The sequence below is a fragment of the Lagenorhynchus albirostris genome, chromosome 3 (genome assembly GCF_949774975.1).
Source record: "Lagenorhynchus albirostris chromosome 3, mLagAlb1.1, whole genome shotgun sequence".
Taxonomy (NCBI): Eukaryota; Metazoa; Chordata; class Mammalia; order Artiodactyla; family Delphinidae; genus Lagenorhynchus; species Lagenorhynchus albirostris.
In genome coordinates this window covers 13,817,757-13,844,124 of record NC_083097.1, presented here as the reverse complement: position 1 = coordinate 13,844,124, position 26,368 = coordinate 13,817,757, and the positions used below count along the sequence as shown (strand labels likewise).

The following is a 26,368-nucleotide window of genomic DNA, read 5'->3' as shown; positions in this document are numbered from 1 at the left end:
CCCGGATACGCTTAGCTTTGCCTGTTTCCTGGGACTTGGCCACCAGCTCAGTGGAGAGACCCACTGAGCCTCCATTCCTGGTGGGGTGGGCGCGCCGGGGATGCTGGCCTTGGGCATGGCTTCCATGATGCCTCTGAAGGAAGAGCTGCCCCTGCGTCGAAGGCTTAGCCGTGGTCCTGCTTCCTCCCATCACCCCTGGGCTCAGATGAGGCGCTGTACTGTAGGCAACGCAATATGGCTGCTCCAGCATTTGCCCAGCACAGCCAGGTCACGCTGCTCACGTGTGGGACAGTCATTGTTGCCGCGGGTAAAGTGAGGGATAGGACACAAGTAGGAGCTGAAAAAATAAATTCCTCTCCTCTGGTGGATGGATCTGAGGCTCAGGGTTTCTACATGGCATATTTGGATGGCATCCTGTGCTGGGAACTAGCTGTCTCTGCAGCATACGTACCACCTTCAATTTGTTTCTCATTGTTTCTCCCTTATTCCTACTGCCTTGCAGTGGAACCTCCCAAGGAAGCCGTAGCACACAGCTCTGCCTCAACTTCTGTTTCCAAAAGTGTCCTGGACCAAGACACTTACCTAGGAGGCAGCAGAGTTTGTAGCAGAAGTCCTCATTTTGAGTACTCTCTATGTGTCATGCACCAAGCTAAGTTCTAGGAAGGTAAAGTAAACCAAGAAAATATGACCCCTTCCTTTGGGGGGTACAGATCCAGGTTTTCCCATCTCCTGGTGCTCTGTTCTTTCTAGACTACAGCATAGTGATTGCAATGGATAATTTGTTTCTAAAAACTGAATGGAATGTTTCACTAGATGCATCCTACTGCAGAAAGTGAACTCCTCCTGTCACACTTTTGTTTTCTGAGCGGATTTTATGTGAGAGTATAATATGCTCTTTCTGTGTATATGAAACAGAAAGAGGGCAGCAAACAATATACCTCACAAAAATAATTTACTTCAAATGGGCTTTTTTTTTTTTTTTAGAAAACATGCTCTTTGTTCACTCCTTTGCATCTGACACACCTTGTAGTAATTGAGGTTATTAGCCACTCTACAATGAATGACCACATATGCAGCCTTCTAATTCCCTTGTCTCCTATATGTGTCATTATTTATATTCCATTCATTCACAGAGAAAGGGTTGTAGCACTGAATATAACAAAATAAAACATTGACTTCTGGTATAATCTTAGTCTCTGGTGAAGAAGCAGCCTGCTTTGAACAATGAAGTTGGACACTTGGGAGGATTCAAAGTTGGCACAGAATGGGTCATAGGGATCATCATATTACACAAGAAGAAACCGAGTCCCAGAGAGGGTAGAGGGATTCTCCGGCATCAGTGATAGAGCTGGGGCTCAAGCAGCATCACGCCCTTTTACCATCGTGATGTTTGGGAACTCTTTTCTTTATCAGAAAACACAATTTCTATTTAGGTATGGAAGTATTCATCCAGCTCCTGCAAACCCCTCTTAAGAGTGAACAACTGGAACGAAGCCTACTTCTTAAAGAAAAGGCCATAACCTTGGAGTTACACATTTATGAAGAAAGCATTCCTCTTTGCAATTGCCACACAAGAATTTGGGAACAGCTGTAGTATAAGTGACAGTGTAAAGTGTCTTCTCTCCCACTCCAACGGCAAAGCCAAGACTATGTTTGCTAAATTTTCTAGGTGATTTCCCCTGCTTTACATTTTGTCCAGATTAAAAACCTCCAGAATACCCCACATGAAATTTTGCAGAACTGATAATATTTAACACTGCTAACATCCTGGTAATCATTACTTTGAAAATGTGCACCTAAATGCTGGCCCTGAACAAGGGAAAATGTTTGTCTCATTAGGCTGTTTAGTGGATTTCAAAGTGATTGATCCACTGGGAAAAGTTTATATGAAATTGTTCCACTCTTTCTTTTTTTAAGTGAATTTTTTGAAATTTGCTACATAAGAATAATAAAATGAACTCCAATGAGATTAATTTAGTATAATGCTTTCTAGAATTAAATCTCAACTTAAGACCAGTGCTGCAAATATGAGTGAGCAACTAAATTAAATATGTTTTAACTATAGGCTTTGATAGTCTACGAGGAAAACCCATGCTGGAACCAAGAACTCAGGTAGTATATCAATGAAACATCTCTCCTATGATATCAAACTATAAAATGGAAACCTTTGTTGAAGTGTTGATAAAAATCGAAATACTTTGCCTTCTTACTTTTTAAACATATTCTTTCCCTAACCCCTGCAATTTTAAATATTTGCTGTTTTAGTGAGAACATTCAGGGGAATATCTCCATAGTTAGTATGGAGTAGTTAAAAGAGCCCTACACTTTGATTTAAGGGTTCTAATTCCAATTCTATAATAAAACGGCTGCTTGACAGAACCACTTAATCTGTTTCAGTATCTGTCAAATGAGAGGTTTAGTCTACTCAACAATGTCTGTGTTTCCTGTCCCATTCAATGACTCAAGTGAGTATCAATGTGAACATTTAGCCCTTGCTGTGATCTTTACCATCACATATTTGGAGATACTGGCTTAAGTTACTTTGAGAAATAATGTTGTACAAGGAATTAATTTTACAGATACTCATGTGTAACAATCAATAGTGGCCTTGAATTACTGAAAGCCAATCAGATTTTAAACCATTCAAACACTTCATATTCTCAAAATATGGTAATACATATCTTCCTAGGAGACATTTCTAAGTGAAAGGAAATATTGAATATCTATAATATTTTCCAATTAGTGAAGAAAGACATGTGGCCTCTTGTGGTTTACCACACTCAGGTGAAAAGCTTAGGTGGATAAATTGTTCATTTGGAGTATACTTCATAGTACAGCTTTCTAAATTTGCATGCATTCAGTCAAAGATTTTGCAGTCAAAGAGCAAATATCTTCCAAGAGCAAATATCTTCCTGTCAAATAAAAGATGATACAAATATCACATTTGTCTATTGACCAACTCTGTGAGTTAGACTGAAGTCATATTTATATTCGAACTTCACAGTTATTTTAAAAACTGAGTTTCAGAGAGTTTAATCACCTCTGCCAATTTTACACAGCACTTCAGTTGGATCAGAATCTAAGTCTTTTAGTCAGTTACTCTATTCATTACATCACAGCTTCTCTGAATTGCCTAAAAGGAGAAAAATAATCATTTATGGAAGGTAAGAAGTATCACCGTAAATGGATAAAGGGAGTTACAAAACAAGAGCAGACTGTTTGTCCAAGGGAACCAGGGGGATTTGGAACTATGCAAATAATTTCTCTCACATATAATTGCTCTTGTTTCTCTAGTCCTTATTAGAAATGGAAGTTAACTGTTGAAAAGACAGGTTGAAAAAGTAGCTTTTATAAGCAAAGTTAATGCTTGAATTAGGCAATGGAAGCTAATAAAAGCTCAACTGTTGAGGGAAATGCTTTTCTGCTCCATACCTAGAATGCAGAGCAAGAGACAATGTATCAGTGAAGTGAAGATGCCAGTGGGGACGGTGGTCCTTGATGGAAAGCTCAAAGGGCAACTGAATAAAACCTGAATAAAAATAATTTGATTCAGGGCTTCCCTGGTGGCGCAGTGGTTGAGAGTCTGCCTGCCGATTCAGGGGACACGGGTTCGTGCCCCAGTCCGGGAAGATCCCACATGCCACGGAGCAGCTAGGCCCGTGAGCCATGGCCGCTGAGCCTGCACGTCCAGAGCCTGCACTCTGCAGCAGGAGAGGTCATGACAGCGAGAGGCCCGCGTACCGCAAGAAAAAAAAAATTGATTCAAACTTATGTAGATTAGAAAACAGAGAGTTACTAGATATTTAATTATGTATTCCAAGTCAGAAAAAATATCAATAACTGATTGCAGAACAAATATAGTCTGTTTGCCATATTAGAATTTTTCCAGATAAGAAGAAACAACTTATTTTTGTATGATTAAATGTTCATTAACACTCATTAACAAAAGGCACAGTTGAATCATCAGCGAACTGATTACTTGAAAAATAAATGCAAAGATTTCATTTCTTTGTTCCACTATTTTGCCTTTTGGGAAATTTCCTTGAGAATGTATTTTTTTCAAATTGTTAATCTGTATTTAACTATAAGAAATGTTAACAAAAGGAGTATAAGGCAGTAATTCTCAACCCTGGATGCCCATTGGGCAATTCAAGTGTACAGACAGGGTGGAGAACTCCAGTTGTAGTTAGAAGGTCATGGACCCTAAAGTCAGAAGAGTTGAGTGTGAAAACCAGTTCTCAAATATATTAATTTAACTTAATGAATGAAAAAACATTAGATTAATCTTACTAATCTATTGTCTATAACATTTGAATTTATACTCCTTACCCAGGGGTGGTACAGGTGTGCCACAGCTCACATAATTTGGGGGACCTCTTTGAGAAAAAGAATATAAAAATAAATTACCTTTGCAAATACTAGAAAACTGTACATCCAAATGAACACAAGGCTAAATGTCAATACCTTCACAGTAAATCTCACTCTGACTATACTATCAAGTTACTGATGGTGTCTTGTTGAAGAGTGGCTATAAGACTGCATTACAGGGGGGGAGCTTCAAGATGGCAGAAGAGTAAGACGTGCAGATCACCTTCCTTCCCACAGATACACCAGAACTACATCTACACGTGGAACATCCCCTACAGAACACCCACTGAACGCTGGCAGAAGACCTCAGACCTCCCAAAAGGCAAGAAACTCCCCACGTACCTGGGTAGGGCAAAAGAAAAATGAAAAAACAAGAGACAAAGAACAGGGATGGGACCTGCACCAGTGGGAGGGAGCTGTGAAGGAGGAAAGGTTTCCACACACTAGGAAGCCCCTTCACGGGCGGAGACTGCGGGTGGTGGAGGGGGGAAGCTTCAGAGCCATGGAGGAGAGCACAGCAACAGGGATGCAGAGGGCAAAGCGAAGAGATTCCCGCACAGAGGATCGGTGCCGACCGGCACTTACCAGCCCGAGAGGCTTGTCTGCTCACCTGCCGGGGCGGGCAGGGCTGGGAGCTGAGGCTCGGGCTTCGGTCAGAGCGCAGGGAGAGGACTTGGGTTGGTGGAGTGAACACAGCCTGCAGGGGGTTAGTGCACCACGCCTAGCTGGGAGGGGGTCCGGGAAATAGTCTGGACCTGCCGAAGAGGCAAGAGGTCATTGTTTTGGGTGCGCCAGGAGAGGGGGTTCAGGGCACCGCCTAAAGGAGCTCCAGAGACTGGTGCGAGCTGCGGCTATCAGCGCGGACCCCAGAGACGGGCATGAGACGCTAAGGCTGCTGCTGCCGCCACCAAGAAGCCTGTGTGCGAGCACAGGTCACTATCCACACACCCCTTCCGCGGAGCCTGTGCAGCTGGCCACTGCCAGGGTCCCGGGATCCAGGGACAACTCCTCCGGGAGAACGCACGGCGTGCCTCAGGCTGGTGCAACATCACGCTGGCCTCTGCCGCCGCAGGCTCGCCCTGCCCTCCGTGCCCCTCCCTCCCCCCGGCCTGAGTGAGCCAGAGCCCCCGAATCAGCGGCTCCTTTAACCCCGTCCTGTCTAAGTGAAGAACAGACGCCCTCCCGCGACCGACACGGGGCCAAATCCAAAGTTGAGCCCCGGGAGCTGTGCAAACAAAGAAGAGAAAGGGAAATCTCTCCCAGCAGCCTCAGGAGCAGCGGATTAAATCTCCACAGTAAACTTGATGACCCTGCATCTGTGGAATACCTGAATAGAAAACGAATCATCACAAATTGAGGAGGTGGACTTTGGGAGCAACGATATATGTGTATTTTTCCCTTTTCCTCTTTTTGTGAATGTGTATGTGTACACTTCTTTGTGTGCTTTTGTCTGTATAGCTTTGCTTTTACCATTTGTCCTAAGGTTCTGTCTGTCCGTTTCTTCTTTTTTTTTTAATGTAGTTTTTAGTGCTTATTATCATTGGTGGATTTGGTTTTTGGTTTGGTTGCTCTCTTCTTTCTTTCTTTCTTTCTTTCTTTTTATATTACATTAAACATTTTTTAAAAATAATTATTTTTTATTTTAATAACTTTATTTCATTTCATTTCATTTTCCTTCTTCCTTCCTTCTTTCCTTCCTTCCTTCCTTCCTTCCTTCCTTCCTTCCTTCCTTTCTTTCTTTCTTTCTTTCTTTCTTTCTTTCTTTCTTTCTTTCTTTCTTTCTTTCTTTCTTTCTTTCTTTCTTTCTTTCTTTCTTTCTTTCTTTCTTTCTTTCTTTCTTTCTCCCTTTTATTCTGAGCTGTGTGGATAACAGGGTTTTGGTGCTCCAGCCGGGCATCAGAGCTGTGCCTCTGAGGTGGGAGAGCCAAGTTCAGAAAACTGGTACAACAGAGACCTCAAAGCTCCACATAATATCAAATGGCAAAAATCTCTGAGAGATCTCCATCTCAACACCAAGACCCAGCTCCACTCAACGACCAGCAAGCTACAGTGCTGGACACCTTATGCCAAACAACTAACAAGACAGGAACACAACCCCACCCATTAGCAAAGAGGCTGCCTACAATTATAATAAGTTCACAGACACCCCAAAACACCCCACCAGGTGCGGACCTGTCCACCAGAAAGCCAAGATCCAGCCTCATCCACCAGAACACAGACACTAGTCCCCTCCACCAGGAAGCCTACACAACCCACCGAACCAACCTTAGCCACTACGGGCAGACACCAAAAACAACGGGAACTACGAATCTGCAGCCTGTGGAAAGGAGACCACAAACACAGTATGTTAAGCAAAACGAGAAGACAGAGAAACACACAGCAGATGCAGGAACAACATAAAAACCCACCAGACCTAACAAATGAAGAGGAAATAGGCAGTCTACCTGAAAAAGAATTCAGAATAATGATAGTAAAGATGATCCAAAATCTTGGAAATAGAATGGAGAAAATACAAGAAACATTTAACAAGGACCTAGAAGAACTAAAGAGCAAACAAACAATGATGAACAACACAATAACTGAAATAAAAAATTCTCTAGAAGGGATCAATAGCAGAATACCTGCTATTGATATAAGGCAGAAGAACTGACAAGTGATCTGGAAGATAAAATAGTGGAAATAACTATGGCAGAGCAGAATAAAGAAAAAAGAATGAAAAGAACTGAGGACAGTCTCAGAGACCTCTGGGACACCATTAAACACACCAACATTCGACTTATAGGGGTTCCAGAAGAAGAAGAGAAAAAGAAAGGGACTGAGAAAATATTTGAAGCGATTATAGTTGAAAATTTCCCTAATATGGGAAAGGAAATAGTTAGTCAAGTCCAGGAATCACAGAGAGTCCCATACACGATACATGCAAGGAGAAACATGCCAAGACATGTATTAATCAAACTGTCAAAAATTAAATACAAAGAAAAAATATTAAAAGCAGCAAGGGAAAGAACAAATAACATAGAAGCGAACTCCCATAAGGTTAACAGCTGAACTTTCAGCAGAAACTCTGCAAGCCAGAAGGGAGTGGCAGGACATATTTAAAGTGATGAAAGGGAAAACCATACAACCAAGATTACTCTACCCAGCAAGGATCTCATTCAGATTTGAGAGAGAAATTAAAACCTTTACAGACAAGCAAAAGCTAAGAGAATTCAGCACCACCAAACCAGCTTTACAACAAATGCTAAAGGAACTTCTCTAGGCAGGAAACACAAGAGAAGGAAAAGACCTACAAAAACAAACCCAAAACAATTAAGAAAATGGGAATAGGAACATACATATAGATAATTACCTTAAATGTAAATGGATTAAATGCTCCCACCAAAAGACATAGACTGGCTGGATGGGTACAAACACAAGACACGTATATATGCTATCTACAAGAGACCCACTTGAGACCTAGGGACACATACAGAATGAAAGTGAGGGAATGGAAAAAGATATTCCATGCAAATGGAAATCAAAAGAAAGCTGGAGTAGCAATTCTCATATCACACAAAATAGACTTTAAAACAAAGAGTATTAAAACAGAAAAGAAAGACACTACATAATGATCAAGGGATCAATCCAAGAAGAATATATAAAAATTATAAATATTTATGCACCCAACATAGGAGCACTTCAATACATAAGGCACATACTAACAGCCATAAAAGGGGAAATCGACAGTAACACATTCATAGTAAGGGACTTTAACACCCCACTTTCACCAACGGAGAGATCACCCAGAATGAAAATAAATAAGGAAACAGAAGCTTTAAATGACACATTAAATAAGATGGACTTAATTGATAGTTATAGGTAATTCCATACAAAAGCAACAGAATACACTTTCTTCTCAAGTGCTCATGGAACATTCTCCAGGATAGACCATATCTTAGGTCACAAATCAAACCTTGGTAAATTTAACAAAATTGAAATCATATCAAGTATCTTTTCTGACTACAATCCTATGAGACTAGATATCAATTACAGGAAAAAAATCTGTAAAAAATACAAACACATGGAGGCTAAACAATACACTACTTAATAACCAAAAGATCACTGAAAAAATCAAGAGGAAATAAAAAAATAGCTAGAAACAAATGACAATGAAAACACACGACCCCAAACCTATGGGATGCAACAAAAGCAGATCTAAGAAGGAAGTTTATAGCAATACAATCCTATCTTAAGAAACAAGAAACATCTCAAATAAACAACCTAACCTTACACCTAAAGCAATTAGAGAAAGAAGAACAAAAACCCCCCAAATTTGGCAGAAGGAAAGAAACCATAAAGATCAGAGCAGAAATAAATGAAAAAGAAATGAAGGAGACAATAGCAAAGATCAATAAAACTAAAAGCAATTCTTTGAGAAGATAAACAAAATTGATAAACCATTAGCCAGACTCATCAAGAAAAAAGGGAGAAGACTCAAATCAATAGAATTAGAAATGAAAAAGGAGAAGTAACAACTGACACTGCAGAAATACAAAGGATCATGAGAGATTACTGCAAGCAACTCTATGCCAATAAAATGGACAATCTGGAAGAAATGGACAAATTTTTAGAAGAGCACAACCTTCCAAGACTGAACCAGAAAGAAATGGAAAATATGAACAGACCAATCACAAGCACTGAAATTGAAACTGTGATGAAAAATCTTCCAACAAACAAAAGGACAGGACTAGATGGCCTCACAGGCAAATTCTATCAAACATTTAGAGATGAGCTAACAGCTATCTTTCTCAAACTCTTCCAAAAGATAACAGAGGGAGGAACACTCCCAAACTCATTCTATGAGGCCACCATAACCCTGATACCAAAACCAGAGAAAGATGTCACAGAGAAAGAAAACTACAGGCCAATATCACTGATGAACATAGATGCAAAACTCCTCAACAAAATGCTAGCAAACAGAATCCAACAGCACATTGAAAGGATCATACACTGTGATCAAGTGGGGTTTATCCCAGGAATGCAAGGATTCTTCAATATATGCAAATCAATCAATGTGATACACTATATTAAAAAATTGAAGAATAAAAACCATATGATCATCTCAATAGATGCAGAAAAAACTTTTGACAAAATTCAACACCCATTTATGATAAAAACCCTCCAGAAAGTAGGCATGAAGGAACGTACCTCAACATAATAAAGGCCATATATGACAAACCCACAGCCAACATCATCCTCAATGGTGAAAAACTGAAACCATTTCCACTAAGATCAGGAACAAGACAAGGTTGCCCACTCTCACCACTATTATTCGACATTGTTTTGGAAATTTTAGCCACAGCAGTCAGAGAAGAAAAATAAGTAAAAGGAATCCGAATGAGAAAACAAGAAGTAAAGATGTCACTGTTTGCAGATGAAATGATACTATACATAGAGAATCTTAAAGTTGCAACCAGAAAACTACTAGGGCTAATCAATGAATTTGGTAAAGTTGCAGGATACAAAATTAGTGCACAGAAATCTCTTGCATTCCTATACACTAATGATGAAAATCTGAAAATGAAATTAAGAAAACACTCCCATTTACCATTGCAACAAAGAATAAAATACCTAGGAATAAACCTACCTGGAGACAAAAGACCTGCATGCAGAAAATTATAAGACACTGATGAAAGAAATCAAAGATGATACCAACAGATGGAGATATATACCATGTTCTTGGATTGGAAGAATCAACATTGTGAAAATGAGTATACTACCCAAAGCAATCTACAGATTCAATGCAATCCCTATTAAAGTACCACTGACATTTTTCACAGAACTAGAACAAAAAATTTCACAATTTGTATGGAAACACAAAAGACCTTGAATAGCCAAAGCAATCTTGAGAAAGAAATTCGGAGCTGGAGGAATCAGGCTCCCTAATTTCAGACTATATTACAAAGCTAGAGTAATCAAGATAGTATGGTACTGGCACAGAAACAGAAACATAGATCAATGGAACAGGACAGAAAGCCCAGAGATAAACCCATGCACCTATGGTCAACTAATCTATGACAAATGAGGCAAGGATATACAATGGAGAAAAGACAGTCTCTTCAACAAATGTTGCTGGGAAAACTGGACAGCTACATGTAAAAGAATGAAATTAGAACACTCCCTAACACCGTACACAAAGATAAACTCAAAATGGTTTCGATACCTAAATGTAAGAGCAGACACTATAAAACTCTTAGAGGAAAACATAGGAAGAACACTCTTTGACATAAATCACAGCAAGATCTTTTTTGATCCACCTCCTATAGTAATGGAAATAAAACCAAAAATAAACAAATGGGACCTAATTAAACTTCAAAGCTTTTGCACAGCAAAGGAAACCATAAACAAGACCAAAAGACAACCCTCAGAATGGGAGAAAATATTTGCAAATGAATCAACGGACAAAGGATTAATATCCAAAATATATAAACAGCTCATGAAGCTCAATATTAAAGAAACAACCAACCCAATCCAAAAATGGGCAGACGACCTAAATAGACATTTCTCCAAAGAAGATATACAGATTGCCTACAAACACATGAAAGAATGCTCAACATCATTAATCATTAGAGAAATGCAAATCAAAACTACAATGAGATATCATCTCACACCTGTCAGAATGGCCATTATCAAAACATCTACAAACAATAAATGCTGGAGAGGGTGTGGAGGAAAGGGAACTGTCTTGCACTGTTGGTGGGAATGTAAATTGATACAGCCACTATGGAGAACAGTATGGAGGTTCCTTAAAAAACTAAAAATAGGACTACCATACAACCCAGCAATCCCAGTACTGGGCATATACCCTGAGAAAACCATAATTCAAAAAGAATCGTGTACCACAATATTCATTGCAGCTCTATTTACAGTAGCCAGGACATGGAAGTAACCTAAGTGTCCATTGACAAGTGAATGGATAAAGAAGATGTGGCACATATATACCAGGAATATTACTCAGCCATAAAAAGAAACGAAATTGAATTATTTGTCGTGAGGTGGATGGACCTAGAGTCTGTCATATAGAGTGAAGTAAGTCAGAAAGAGAAAAACAAATACCGTATGCTAACACATATATATGGAATCTAAAAAAAAAAAAAAAAGGTCATGAAGAACCTAGGGGCAAGATGGGAATGAAGACGAAGACCTACTAGAGAATGGACTTGACATGGGGAGAGGGATGGGCAAGCTGGGACAAAGTGAGAGAGTGGCATGGACATATATACACTACCAAATGTAAAATAGATCGCTAGTGGGAAGCAGCCGCATAGCACAGGGAGATCAGCTCGGTGCTTCGTGACCACCTAGCGGGGTGGTATAGGGAGGGTTGGAGGGAGGGAGATACAAGAGGCAAGAGATATGGAGATATATGTATATTATAGCTGATTCACTTTGTCATAAAGCAGAAACTAACACACTATTGTAAAGCAATTTTACTCCAATAAAGATGTTAAAAAAAAAAAAAAAGATTGCATTACAGCTTTACAGAGCTTTGTGGGGTATTGCTGTGACAGTAGAAGACCAGAAGGAGGAGGTGTTGGTCGTGACATTTGTAGAGGAGATGGAGTTTATTGTACAGTTTATAGGCTAGAGGAGAATTGACTCTTGCTGAACATATGGTGTCTCCATCATTAGTACATATATGTTGAATGTTTTTTCCCTAATATTTTATAATCAAGAGATAATCACCTACTGTTAGCTTTTCTATTGTTGTTCCAGTAGCTTCCTTTAGGGGTAAAAGATGTCATCCTTGAAATCACTCTCAGAGTTAGGAATGTACAACTTAGATCTGGAACAAGGAAAGTTTCTAGCTTACATAGAAATGATATATTTATAAATATAACATGAAAATCCCCTCTGACACTACTTATGTAATGTTCCCTTTCTATATCGTGGAGATGTCTTCTATTCACATGGCTACATCAGCCACATATATCTTTTTTTCTCATTTTATATATACCTTGGTTGCACATTCATTTCATGTGCTGATGAAACCCAAATATCAGTCTGTAGTCCTCTCTCCTGAGTGCAGGATATATACAAATGCCTATCAGACCTCACATTTCACCTCATACCTCATCAATTCACAACTGCAAGCATAGTAACTCCCTAGTCCCCTAGTGGGACCTCATCTTAGTGAAGGACATACTATCCACACAGCCATCTGAGCAGGAAACCTTAGAATCAGCTAGACTCCTTCCTCTTCCTCACCACTGATGTTGGATCAGTCACTGTGTCCTATGGACTCTGACCCTGTATCCATATGTATCCCTTTCTCTGTTCTCCACTGTCTCTAATTTTGATCAGGACCTCATCGTCTTGCACTAAACTACTGTGATATCTGATGAACAGGTCCATCCTCCCTCAAATGAATGATCAGAGTATCCTTTGCACATTGCAAATTTGATCATGTTTGCAATCCTTCAGTAACTTCCTGTTTTTGAAGATAAATTCCTCAGGAGGATGCCACATTCGGATGTGATCTGTGATCTACCCTGACCCCTCTACCCCTTTCCCCCACCTCTGCATTTCTCTTTGGTCCAATATGGAGGAGCCTCTTATAGTTCTTTAAATGCAAGCTTTCTCGTTTCTGTGCCTTTGGCCATGCTGCTTTCCTGGCTTCTTTGGCTGCTTCCTCTGCATACAACACATGTGCACCCTTCTGGGCTCAGCATAGGTATCACGTCTTCGTAGAAGCTTCCCTGGCCTCTCTCCACATCCAGGCTGAGATAGCGGCTTCTTTGCTGGGAATGGGAGAAGAGAGAAGATACAGCAAATTTAAATGACTCATATGAAAGAGAAGAGAAAAATGAGGCAGGATACTAGGATCATATAGTTTCAACTCAGTATAAGATACCTGTGACAGGGCGTGGTAAAACCTATCTGAACTCTCACTTAGCCTCCTCAGCTTCCTGCCTAGCTTAGGAAAGAATGACAAATATCAGTGTTTTGAATTAGATTCTTGTTCTCATTTAGTTTTATCTATTTCCTCAACACAGTTTTTAAGATTTTCATGATTGTCATATCATTTAGAGATTGGGCCAATCTCTAAACCTAGTGAGCTACTCTTAAAATCAAAGAATAAAGACAAAACCATGTTTTGAACTTTAATACATTTTGTAAAATTGATATTATTTTTTCCTTAATTGTTTGGTAGAATTCATGAATGAAATTATCTGGAGTTTACTTTGGGAAGGTTTTTGAATACAAATACATGTCTTTAATTATTGTAGGGCTACTTAGATTTTCTGTTTCCTCTTACACCAGTTTTGGTAATTTGTGTCTTTCAAGGAATTTGCCCTTTAATCTAAATTGTTGAATTTATTGATATAACATGATTCATAAACTTTATTATTCCTTTAATGTCTATGGATCATTACTGATGTTCTTTCTTTCTTTCTTTCTTGGTATTGATAATTTGTGCCTTCTCTGTCTTTATCTTAATCAGTTAAGGTTGGGTGTTATCAATTTTGTTATCATTTCAAGGAACCAAATTTTGATTTCATGATTTTCTTTATTTATCAGTTTTCTACTTCACTGATATCCACTCTTACCAGTACTGTTTCCTTCCTTCTGCTTATTTTGGGTTTAGACTTCATTCCCTAGATTCCTAAGGTGAAAGCAGTAACTGTTGATTTTAATCCTTTCCTCTTTTTCATATAGGCAAGTAGAGATATATAATTTCCCCCAAACACTACATCCCACAAATTTTGATAGTGATATTTTTATTGTCATTCACTTAAGAATATGTTCTAATTTCTTCTTTGAGCAAGGGGTTAAGACAAAGATTTCTTAATTTCCAAATATTTGGGAATTTTCTGACATCTATTTTTCAATCATTTTTAATTTAATTTCTTTGTTGTCAGAGAATGTACCCTTCAAAATTTCAGTTCTTTAAATTTTTTTGTAATTTGTTTTGTGACATGGCATATGGTCTATATCAATGAATTCTCCATGATCACTTGGGAAAAAATGTGTATTGTGTTAGTTAAGTTATTGATAGTGTTGTTCAAGTCTTCTGTATCTACACAGAGCATTTTGTATATTTATTCTGTCATTGAGGAAAGAGTATTGATATCTAAAACTTTAGCTGTGGAATTTCCTATTTCTCCATTCTGTTCCATTAGTTTCTTTCTTCTTGTATTTTGAATTTCTGTGATTAGGTGTATACACATTTATGATTTTAATGTCTTCTTGTTGACCACATTTTTATTATAGAATGTCCCTCTTTACCTCTAAAAATATTATTTTGTCCTGAAGCCTTATTTGATAGTAATATAGCCAGCCCAACATTTATCTGAATATTTAAGAGGTATACCTTCTTCCATCCTTTTCTCTCTTATAAACAGCATATTGTTTTTTTTTAAAAATTCAGTCTGATAATCCTTTCCTTTTAATTAGAGTCTCGTGTTATTTGATGCAATTACCAAATAATTGATTGTGTTTAAATATGCCATCTTGTATTCACTATGTTTTTGTCCCATTAGATCTTTTTTCTTTTTTTCTTCCCTTCTTGCATGCTTTTGGATTAAATATTTTTAAAGATACCATTTTATGTCCTCTACTGGTTTTTCAGCTATGCCTCTTCTCTTTTCTTTCTCCTTTAAATTGGTTGCTCTTCAGTTTACAATATTCATTCTTTACTGACATATATATATATATATATATATATATATATATATATATATACACATACTGTATACAAGTATACTTGTAACAGCATACTTCCATTTTTCTCTGGAATTAAGCCACAAGAGAAATAATTTATATTTATTTACATATTTACTTTTTTTGGAACTCTCCATTCTTTGTGTAGACTGAATTTCCATCTGGAAACATTTTTCGTTTAGTCTGAAGAAATTCTCTTAATATATCTTGTAGTGCTTGCCTGCTGATGACAGATTCTTTCTGTATTTGTATGCCTAAAGATGTCTTTATTTTTCCTTCATGTTTGGAGGATATTTACAAGATTTTAGGTTTAGTTTTTCCTTTCAGTACTTTAAAGATGTCAGTCTAATGCAGTCTGGCATACATTGTTTCTAATGAGGTTAGTGGTTGCTCTTTTTATGTTTTTTCTTTCTGACTCCTTTAAAATTTTTTCTCTTTGTGCCTTTATCTATTTTGGAAAAAGTTTTTTCCAAAACAGCTATCATACTTCAAAACAATCAAAGTTTTTTGAGATCTATCTCATTTTGCTAAAAATAAACAATTTACATTTATATTGACTGACTTTTCTTTTGGTTCTGCACCACATTTTGCTTCTTCTTCACAATGTTTAGTAATGTTTTGTTATATACTGGATACTATGGATGCTATGTTGCTAAAGAGCTGGCTTTTACATTCTTCCTTAATAGAATATTGAATTTTGTTCCAGCAGATAGGTAATTCATTTACTTAAGCTGAACTTATTTATGGATAATTTTTACGCGTTGTTAGGGACACTTCAGAGTAGTTTTACTGTGGAACTAGATTAGCATGACCTTCCCTGCATCTCCATTGAATGTCAGGGATATTTAATGAGTTGTCTCCACTCTGGTCAGTACTCAATTGTCTCCCAGACTAGATGAGTTCTAATAGTTTTTCAACTCAAACTTCCCCAGTAATTTTTCTTTATTTGATAGCTTTTTTTACCCTGCCTTATGGATTCTGCGTTATGCATACACACTTTTGTATTGCACCAAAGAGTAAGGGGAACCACGTGCAGAATTCTGGAACTTCATTTCTGTATGACTCCCTTCTCTTCATTCCTGCCCCACAATTTCCAGCCACCCTTGCAGCCCAGAGCTATGACATCTGCCTTCTCTGCCCAGTGAGACATCTGCACCCTGCTGGGGCTCCCTGCTCCACCCCCACCCTACCATTTGCAGAATGCCTCCAGGTAGAAGCTTGTATAATTGTGACCTTAAGGCTCCCCTGCTCCCCTTGGGGATCACAGATCTGTGTTGCCTATAGTCTAACATCTAAAAATAATCATTTCCTATATTTTGTTCAGTTTTATAGTTGTCTCTGGTGAGAGGATTAGTCTGGTACAAGTTACTTTGTTATGGCCACAAGCAGAAGACCTTTAGCATGTTTTGAAATATCACTTGTGAGGTTGTAGCTCAGCCAGCTTTGCAAGTTTTAAAAATACATTTGTCTTATGAATATTCCATGAAGAATATGGTTTTTTTTTCTATTTCAGCAATGTTGACTAGACTTTCCCAAGTCCTGAGAAGTAAAGTTTTCACTGTATAAACCTGAGATACCTTCCCAAGGGTTGCCATTTCAAAACTGAAATGGCAAGAAGAAAGAAAAGATCAAAAGTATACAAGCAATTTTATACTCTGTGCATCTCAGTGCAATCTTAATGCTGTTTTATAAAAGGCAGAGGGAGATATATTTTTTGAGTTTGGAATGGTTGCCAAGTTGTAAAGAGCAGTAGACTAAATATCAAACGATATTGAGTCTTCTCTTGGTTTTATCACTTTCTAATCATGTGATCTTGGGTAAAGGTGACAGTTTCCTCATCTGTGAAATTATATCTGGTTTGTCTGCTTCATGAGATTAACGTGTGGTTTAGATGTAGTTAAATAGATCGAAAAGGACATTGCAGATGGTAAAACACTGTATAAATAAAGTGTATTGCTTCTCATACTTTCAGAAAGATGAGATAAATTTATGAGTAAAGAGGGTAATTTCAAGTGCAAAACTTTCTTTTTTTAAAAAATTTATTTACTTAATTTATTTATTTTTGGCTGCATTGGGTCTTCATTGCTGCATGCGGGCTTTCTCTAGTTGCGGCGAGCGGGGCTACTCTTCGTTGTGGTGCGCCGGCTTCTCGTTGCGGTGGCTTCTCTTGTTGCAGAGCACAGGCTCTAGGTGCGCGGGCTTCAGCAATTGTGGCACTTCGGCTCAGTAATTGCAGCTTGCGGGCTCTAAAGCGCAGGCTCAGTAGTTGTGGTGCATGGGCTTAGTTGCTCCGAGGCATGTGGGATCTTCCCGGACCAGGGCTCGAACCCGTGTCCTCTGCATTGGCAGGTGGATTCTTAACCACTGTGCCACCAGGGAAGCCCTCAAGTGCAAAACTTTCAAAGCAAGGAGGAGGTCAATAATGGAATGAAAATAAGAACTTAGAGAGGATAACTAATTTATTTTTTATTTCTAATAATTTAATTGAAAATCACGTGTTCTTAGAAGGAAAGCAAATTTCACTCAACTTAGTCAAAATAAGTTTAAATGTGATATTGTAACCTAAATTGAGCTCACCGCTCAAAAGCCAATAACGAGGCCGGGTTGGTGGAAAGGAAAGCTTGCTTTATTGCAGATGCCAGCAGTGTGTGGAGGGGGATGAGGAGGGCAGATGCCTGTCCAAAGGTTTACTCAGCCCCACACTGACAATCAGGGGGCAAGAGCTTTTATGGACAGAGGAAGGGGGCTACATGCAGAAACAGCAGTCAGCTCTGACAGTCATTATGAGATTGGTCATGTGGTGGTCTGATCAGCATCATCTTGATTGTTTTAAATACAGTTAGTCTTTAGTTCCAGGGTCAGTTTGTTCCCATTTCTTTGAGACCAGTTCTCAGAACTGTGGCAGCTTATGTCATGTCTACAGCCTGGTCCTCATGTAGTTAACTTCTTCCACCTGGTGGGGGTCTCAGTATCTATAAGACAGCTCACAGGATAGGGCTCAGAATATTATCTATAGCCCTTGAGGAGGAACTAAAGGTCCTTGACTCTGCTTAATGACTAAACTATTATTATTTAGTCTTCTTGTTATCTTTTGTTTCTCCATTTTCTCATTTAATCATTTTCTGATTAAACTTGTTCTTTGGCTAAACTTTTTCCACAGACAAAAGGCAGGCTGAAGACATGGGGCCAAGGGCCATAGGGTCCTGCTCCATTTCAATATGATCAATTGTTTTTGGTATTTTAATCCCATATCCTATCTTAGTTTTAATTATGGAGGTGTATTCTGGAAATAGCTATTACACTGATAAAATTTCATTGAAGAAAGACTATCTCAATACCTATGATTTGATCCAGTAGTTCTGACATAACCATTAATGCTATGTCATCAAATTTTGACCCAAATTCAAAGGGGTGTATTGATGTTCTTAAATAGTGTTTTCCAAAAAGAAAATCATACCTTTGAGAACTTCAAAGATTAAGATTTATCCCCTAGTGTCAAAAATAAACTATTTTCATTTTTTTTTTGAGCCAAACGGTTACTGCAGAACATCATCAGGGACAGCACTCTTCCTTCCCCAGTTCATGGGCTTATTTACATCAAAATGAATTTGCTTCTCTCAGTAATCTTATAATCATGGAATCACAAGACCTGAGATCCAGAAGACACCACAGACCTGATCTGAGCCAAGATTCCATTTTATAGAATTACACACTCTGATGGTGACCAACTCCAGGGAGTCCATGTGTAATGCAGACAGGAAAGTACTGCATACAACATGGAAAAATATATCAATGCCATGTCCATCCACAACTATAGAGCATATCGCTTTGTTTTCTGGAGTTAATCTATTGATATTTTTGAATGTGTTTGTCATCAGTAGTAAAAAGCACTGCACTCAGTATTTTGGAAAGTTACAAAGGAAGGGAACAACAAAGATTCTTCCCTCAAGTGTCTTATGCTGAGAAGAGCAAGAAAGCCCAGTGCAAGGACATTGCATTATCATTTCTATATATATGAGTTTCGGTCGCTGAATTGAACTTAGTTTCATGAGGGCTTACCATGTACCAGGTTGCAATGAGTACAAGAATGTAAAAGAGGCAAGAGGGAAGAGATATGGGGATATGTGTATATGTATAGCTGATTCACTTTGTTATAAAACAGAAACTAACATACCATTGTAAGGCAATTATACTCCAATAAAGATGTTAAAAAAAAAAAGAATGTAAAAGAAGAATGTAAAAATGCCCTCTTGTCCCTTAAAGTTTGGCAGTCATGAAAGATATGCAAACAAACGTGCGCATTATTAGAAGCAGGTCCTAGATTGATAAATACTGTAATATGACAGAAAGGAAATAGTAGGAAATGAAGCTAAAGGAGGAAGGCGTGGTAGTAGGGATGAAAAAAAGTGCAGAGATTTGTGAGATATTGGTAACTAAATGGATGTGGTAGGTAAGGGAGTGGAAGGCACCTAAGATAATAGTGGTTTGTTTGCTTGGGTAAATCGTTATGAGACGTTTCCACTAAACAACAGAGAGAGTACCAAAGAGATGGAGAATGTGTGGCATTGGAAACAGAAACGAGTTTCACTTTTCAACGTGTTGACTTCAAGATGTCTGTGAAAAATCCTGGTAGAAATGCCAGGAAGACCTTTAGATATATATATAAGCTTAGCCAATAGAAGATATCTAGACTAGAGAAAGTGATTTGGGGGTCTATAATGTTTAAGGCGTAATGCAAACAGTGGGCATAAATGAGATTACCTGGGAAAAGAGTATAGAGAGAATATTAGTCCAAGTAAAGAATCCTGGAGACTGAAATATAAGGGGCCAGTTGAAGTAAGAGGCTTTTAAGAAGAAGGCTGAGAGAGGGCAGTCAGAAAGATAGAAGTCAGCCATGTCCTTCTGCCTGCATGACTGACAGAACCCTGTGTGCTGTAGAATCACCCCTCCCGTATCCCAGGGAAAGTGGATGTTGATTAGACTAAATCAATTGTGGAAATCCCCCTTGCCATTGATATGCATGTGAGGCAGTTCTGGTTAGGAAGAAATAAAGGGAGTCTGAGGGCCACTATTATTTTCTTGCTCCTAAAAAAAAGGAACTTGGCTCATAGGTTTGCCTGGTTTCAGCTTCTCAAGGAAAACCTCTGAGGATGTAGCAACCATCTTGGGATTCTGAAGTAACAGGTGTGAAAGTAAATGCCAACAACTCACTAAGGGCATCAGAGGGGAAAGAGAGAGGTGCCCAATCTGCAAGCAAACGTGGAACTGTGTGCCTCTGCCTAGTTTTTATGTGACAAACTATACCTGCTATGGACTAAATTATGGCCCTTCTCCAAATTCATTTGTTGAAGCTCTAAGTTTCAATGTGAGGTATTTGGAGATAAGACCTTTAGGAGGAAATTAAGGTTAAAAGAGTTAAGGGTGGGGCCCGAATTCCATAGACTGTTGGTCTTATAAGAGGAGGAGAGAGAGATCTCTTGTTTACTCTCTGTGCATGCACAGAGGAAACTCCATGTGAGAATATAGCGAGAAGGTGGCCATATGCAAGACAGGAAAAGAAACTTCACCAGGAACTGAATTGGCTGGCACCCTGATCTGGGACTGCTAGTCTCCAGAACTTTGAGAAAATAAATTTCTGTTATAAGTGACCCAAACTATAACATTTTGCTATGGCAGCCTGAGCTGACTAATACAAGACCCTATATATTGTTGAGAGAGAAAAGACAAAATAAGGAAGGAAGGAGGGAGGGAAGGAAGAGAGGGAAGTCAAGTCAAATTAGGAGAGAGTGATGTGGAAAACAGGGAAGATAGGTTATTTCCAAAGGATGAAATGGTTGAGAATCTCTAAAGATTTACAAAGAGCAAGTCAATAAGTCTTGGAATAATTTCCGAAAATCATTGGTGACCCCAACCATTCAAATGATGTAGGCAATATTGAGATGATGCTAGAACAAAGAATGAATAGGATTTGAGCAAGGGAAATCAAATATTGACAACATTTTCAAAAAGTTTGGTTGAAAAGGAAGATAAGGAGGTATCTAAAGAGATACAAGGACAAGGAAGAGTTAATCTTTAGAATGGGAAAATTTATAGGCAGAGGGTCAAGTGTCAGGAAAGAGGAAGAGGTTGAAGATACAGAAAAGAGAGTATTATTCATGGAGAAAGCCTCTGAGAAGATGGGAAGTGGGGCTTCCCTGGTGGCGCAGTGGTTGAGAGTCTACCTGCCGATGCGGGGGACACGGGTTCGTGCCCCGGTCCAGGAAGATCTCACATGCTGTGGAGCGGCTGGGCCGGTGAGCCATTGCCTCTGAGACTGCGCGTCCGGAGCCTGTGCTCCGCAGCGGGAGAGGCCACAACAGTGAGAGGCCCGTGTACCGCAAAAAAAAAAAAAAAAAAAGATGGGAAGTGGTAGACTTCAGAAAAAAGATGAAGATTTTGACTTGAAGTAGAAAAGACACATTATCTCAGGTCATGGAGAGAAGTGAGGAATGTGGTTATACAAATTAGAGGAAGGAATGGGCAGCTAGAAGCCAGAGAGGTGATATTATCCTTTGCCCTTAAGTGGGAGAGAATTTTGTTTGTAGAGAATGAAGGGGGTGGGTGTTGGCATGGAAGCAGGAGTGGCCACATTCTACATCCTTGGACATGCTCAAGCAGCTGCCTCTTGGCTGACTGAAGAGTGGAATTAGCCCAAGAATGTGACCCTGTTAAGTCATGCATCTCTTCGCATCCAAGTGAATGAGAGGCCATTGGAGTTGCTTCTATAATTAGGTTAAAGTACATGCCACAGGGCCTTATCAAGATTTGCAGTGATCCCAGGAGATATGCTACTGCATAAGCAAGATAAAAAAAAAAGTAAAGGATGAATTAATGCGTTAAGGATAAAAAGGCAATTTTTGCAAAATTAAAAAAGACATTGTATCTCTAGGGTTTGATATCTTGTGACTTGAATGTATCAGCCTAGTACCTATGGAGTGATGAGCAATGTTTTTTTATTTTTAAATTAAATACATGGATAGTCGTTTGAGCATGATGTGTATGTTCCCAGGCTTCTGGCTCATGTAGACCATTTGCATCTGAGAAGCCAGATCTTGTCAGTCCTGTTAGCACTCTTAGGAAAGATGGGGAATATAGTGGTCCTTAAAAGGAATCTTGGGCCACTTGATCAAAATATTAAAAAGTGAACATAAGAACTAGACATGATATTATTAACTATTATTTTCTACTGATTTATTAAACAGCAGCAACTACCCAGCTTGGGCCTCTCTTTTTGTACCCCTTGTACTTATTTGCTTATCTATTGCTGTGTAAAGATTCACATCAAAGCGACAAAAATTGCTTTATTATTTTCTCTCATTGTTCTGGGTGTTGACTAGGTTCAGTTAGGCAGTGTTTGCTTGGGGGTGGGGTTTCTCACGCTATTGCAGCAGATGGTGTTTGGGGCTAGAGTCACCTTGTGACTCACCTAGTCACATGTCAGGAGGTTGATGCTGGCTACTGGCTGGGACCTCAAAAGGAGCTTTAGCCAGAAAGTTAGACCTGACCTCCGTGTGGTCTTGCCACTTCCTCATAGCATGGTGACTAAGTTCCAGAACAATGTCTCAGGAGCTCCAGGTGAAATCCATATAGACTTTCATGTCCTAACCTCAGAAGTTCCATAGCATCAGTTCTGCTGTTGTCAGATTCAAGGGGAGAAACAAAGCCCCTACACCTCTGTAAGAGGAGTTACAGCATCACACAGGAAGAAGAAATGTGGGATGGGAGCTTTTGTTGCAGTCATTTTGGAAAGTACAATCTGCATACTGCTTGACTGACAGAGCGGCACTCTGTCTAGACCACAGTCTTAAGGCAAACGCCTTGCATCTCTTCCAACCCTACTCTGCCCTTTGGAAATTTTGTCTTTGTGCACTTACTAAGGGTGTCTTCGAGGGCCATAAATGGCACCTATGTATGCCATCTCACTAGTTAAATCTGGGATTATTCCTTGTCAGAGACTTCTTTTAAAGTAGAATTTAATTTTTAGAGCAGTTTCAGGTTCACTGCAAAATTGAGTGGAGGTACAGAGATTTCTCATATACCCTCTGCCCTCACACAAGTATAGTCTCCCCTCTTTATCAAATTCTGCATCAGAGTGGTACTTTTGTTACAATTGATGGACATACATTGATGCACCATAATCACCCAAAATTCATAGTTTACATTAGGGTTCACTCTTGGTATTGCACATTCTATGGGTTTGAACTAATGTATCAGATGTATCCACCATTATAATACCATACAGAACAGTTTCACTGCCTTAAAAATCCTAGTTTTGGGGCTTCCCTGGTGGCGCAGTGGTTGAGAGTCCGCCTGCCGATGCAGAGGACGTGAGTTCGTGCTCCGGTCCGGGAGGATCCCACATGCCGCGGAGCGGCTAGGCCCATGAGCCATGGACGCTGAGCCTGCGCGTCCGGAGCATGTGCTCCGCAGCGGGAGAGGCCACAGTAGTGAGAGGCCCGCGTACCGCAAAAAAATAAAAATAAGAATAAATAAATCCTAGTTTTGCCTATTCATCTATCCCTCCCTCCAACCCTTGGCAACCACTGAGACTTCTTAACTAAAGCCCACTGGTTCTTCTATACTGTACACTGTTATCAGAATTATATTTTCTATAAAAAATTCTGAACACTTATTCTCCTGATGAACAATCTCCAGTGGATTTTTCCACTGTGTATGCATTAAGCTGAAATGCTTCATTTTTTTGGATCCCGTGTTACAATAGTTAAATTAAAGGAAAATTAGTGGATTGACAAATAGTGGTCACTCAAAAACTAGGTTTGGGGATTACAAATATAGCAAAATGGTATTTTTCTTCATCTCCCATCTTTCCACTTATGGCCGACCTCTTTCTTGGAATATATTACACACCTAGTTCCATTCTCAAGCCCTGGCCCAAATGAGCTAAATTAGCAGAAAGATATCTTTGGCAAAACTAGAAAAAAGAGAGACACTTCAAGCACAGTAACACCCTAGAGTTGTGCTAAAAGTTTTGTCTTCTAGATCCTTCATCTTGAAGTTCAGACAAGAAAAGACCATGCTTTTTAACATTGCCTCCAAAATCAGGTCCTACCCCAGATTCACCAAGACTGGAAATCTGATGATTTCAAATAACTAGCAGTCTTGACTGAAGACAGAGAGTAGGAACAACTAAGATCCTTTGGAGAAGACAAAGGAGTTGATAGTCCTAGAACAGGGGTCCATAAACTATAACCAGTGGTCCAAATCTGGCCTGCCACTTGCTTTTGAAATAAAGTTTTATCAGAACACAGCCACACCATTCATTTACCTATTGTCTATGGGTGCTTTCATTCTTTAACAGCAGCGTTGAGTAGCTGTAAAAAAGAATGTTTGACCTGTGAAACTTAAGATATTTACCATCTGACCTTTTCTAGAAAATGTTTGCTGGCCTCTGATCTAGAAAGCCATGGTGAAGAGAAAAGGTACCAGAAGCTAAAGAGGGGAGACTGGCTTGGGACCCCCTGAGATGGACGCATTACAGGATGAAGTGTTGTCAAGGGGAAACACATGAACTGTTTAGCATCATTTTCTGGATTCTGGATAGTGTTATGGTAGGACGACACATTCTGGAAAGGGAATATATGTATATGTACTTCCAATAATGACCAAAAAATTACAAAAAGATAAGTAAGGCATTCCATCGTTTTACAGTTTTATCTCCCACCTCGTCCCATCACACCCTCTATACATCCCTCACTGTAGCCTTTTTCCTAGAATGGAATCTGAGCCCTCAATCTGCTGGGACTTGGTGCAAGTTCCTTCTTGGATCTGTAACGTTCTTCCACTTTGTTGAAGACCTCGGAACTTCAACTCAATGGTCAACACTCAAAAGGCTTTCCCCAATAATCACATCCCTACCACCCCCAATGAGTCTGAGCTCCCTTTGCATCACTTGGTACAACTCAGTTTGTACCAGATTATTAGGACATGTCCTCATCTCTTCAACAAGATATCAGCAACTGGAAGGCAGAAATATGGCGTTTTGTTTGTCTTCATTTTTCAGTTTGACCTTACCAACTCTTCCAATCCCTGTCTTCTCATTAGTACAGTGCTTTATAGACTTTAAATATTTATTGACTTGAACATGAGAATTTTGAAAATAAAACTTTGTAGTTCTATTCCCCTTCTGGTAGAAATCTAAAGAAAGAATACTTTGGTTCAAGATTATTTTGTGTAGCTGTTCTTGAAAAGCAAAAATTCTTCTCTGAAAAATACTCCAGAGACCTAAAGTCTGTCATCTAATAAAGAAATGAACCTCTTTTATCAAGGACCGCCAACACGGGCCACGTCCGCACCAAAACCGTGAAGAAGGCGGCCCGGGTCATCATTGAGAAGTACTACATGCGCCTGGGCAACGACTTGCACACCAACAAGCACATGTGAGAGGAGATCGCCATCATTCCCAGCAAGAAGCTCCACAACAAGATCGCAGGCTATGTCACACATCTGATGAAGCGGATTCAGAGTGATCCAGTGAGACGTATCTCCATCAAGCTGCAGGAGGAGGCGAGGGAGAGGAGAGATAATTACGTGCCTGAGGTCTCAGCCCGGGATCAGGAAATCACTGAAGTAGATCCTGACACTAAGGAAATGCTGAAGCTCTTGGTCTTTGGCAGTCTGTCCGACCTGCCGGTCACTCAGCCTACAGGAGGGATGAATTTCAAAACACCACGTGGAGCCATTTGAATCTTTCTGCTGTGCTGTAATATTTTCAGTAAGCCTCAGACAAAAACAACAAAAGAAATGGAACCCATGTTCTTAAAGCAACGGGGTAAATGGAGATTATGTCTGGAGGGAGAAGCCAGTGGAGAAGTAGAAGCTATTGCCCACCCCGCCTTCTAAACCAAGAGGTCAGACCATGACTGACATCTGCTTTGTGATTCTCACCTTCAGCCGAGATTAAGCCAGATGGAATGCTGAGTAAAGGAAGCTTGAATCTATCCTAGCAAGTACATTTTGTGCTAAGGGGGAGAGAGTACTAATTTTGTACTTGGAAAAAAAAAGGATCCCATTCAAGTATAAACTCATTTCCTCTCTTCAATGGTGGTTGCCATCATTCCCAAACTGAGGTCATCATCATAGTCTCTCTGGGACTTTGACTGGCACAGAAGAAAGTGACTTAATCGACTGTATTAAAATGTTTTTAGAAAACATCATTTTAGACCTGGACAAATGATAGAAACTTTAAATCCAAGACTATTTTTCTTAATAAGACTAACAGAAACTAAGATAAGGAGAA

The 26,368-nt window shown here is 39.3% G+C and overlaps 1 pseudogene; it reads left to right on the top strand.

Moving 5' to 3' along the window:
* The first annotated feature begins 234 nt into the window (after nucleotides 1-234).
* LOC132517941 (small ribosomal subunit protein eS17-like) lies at nucleotides 235-25,852 on the top strand (annotated as a pseudogene).
* Nucleotides 25,853-26,368: the final 516 nt, after the last annotated feature.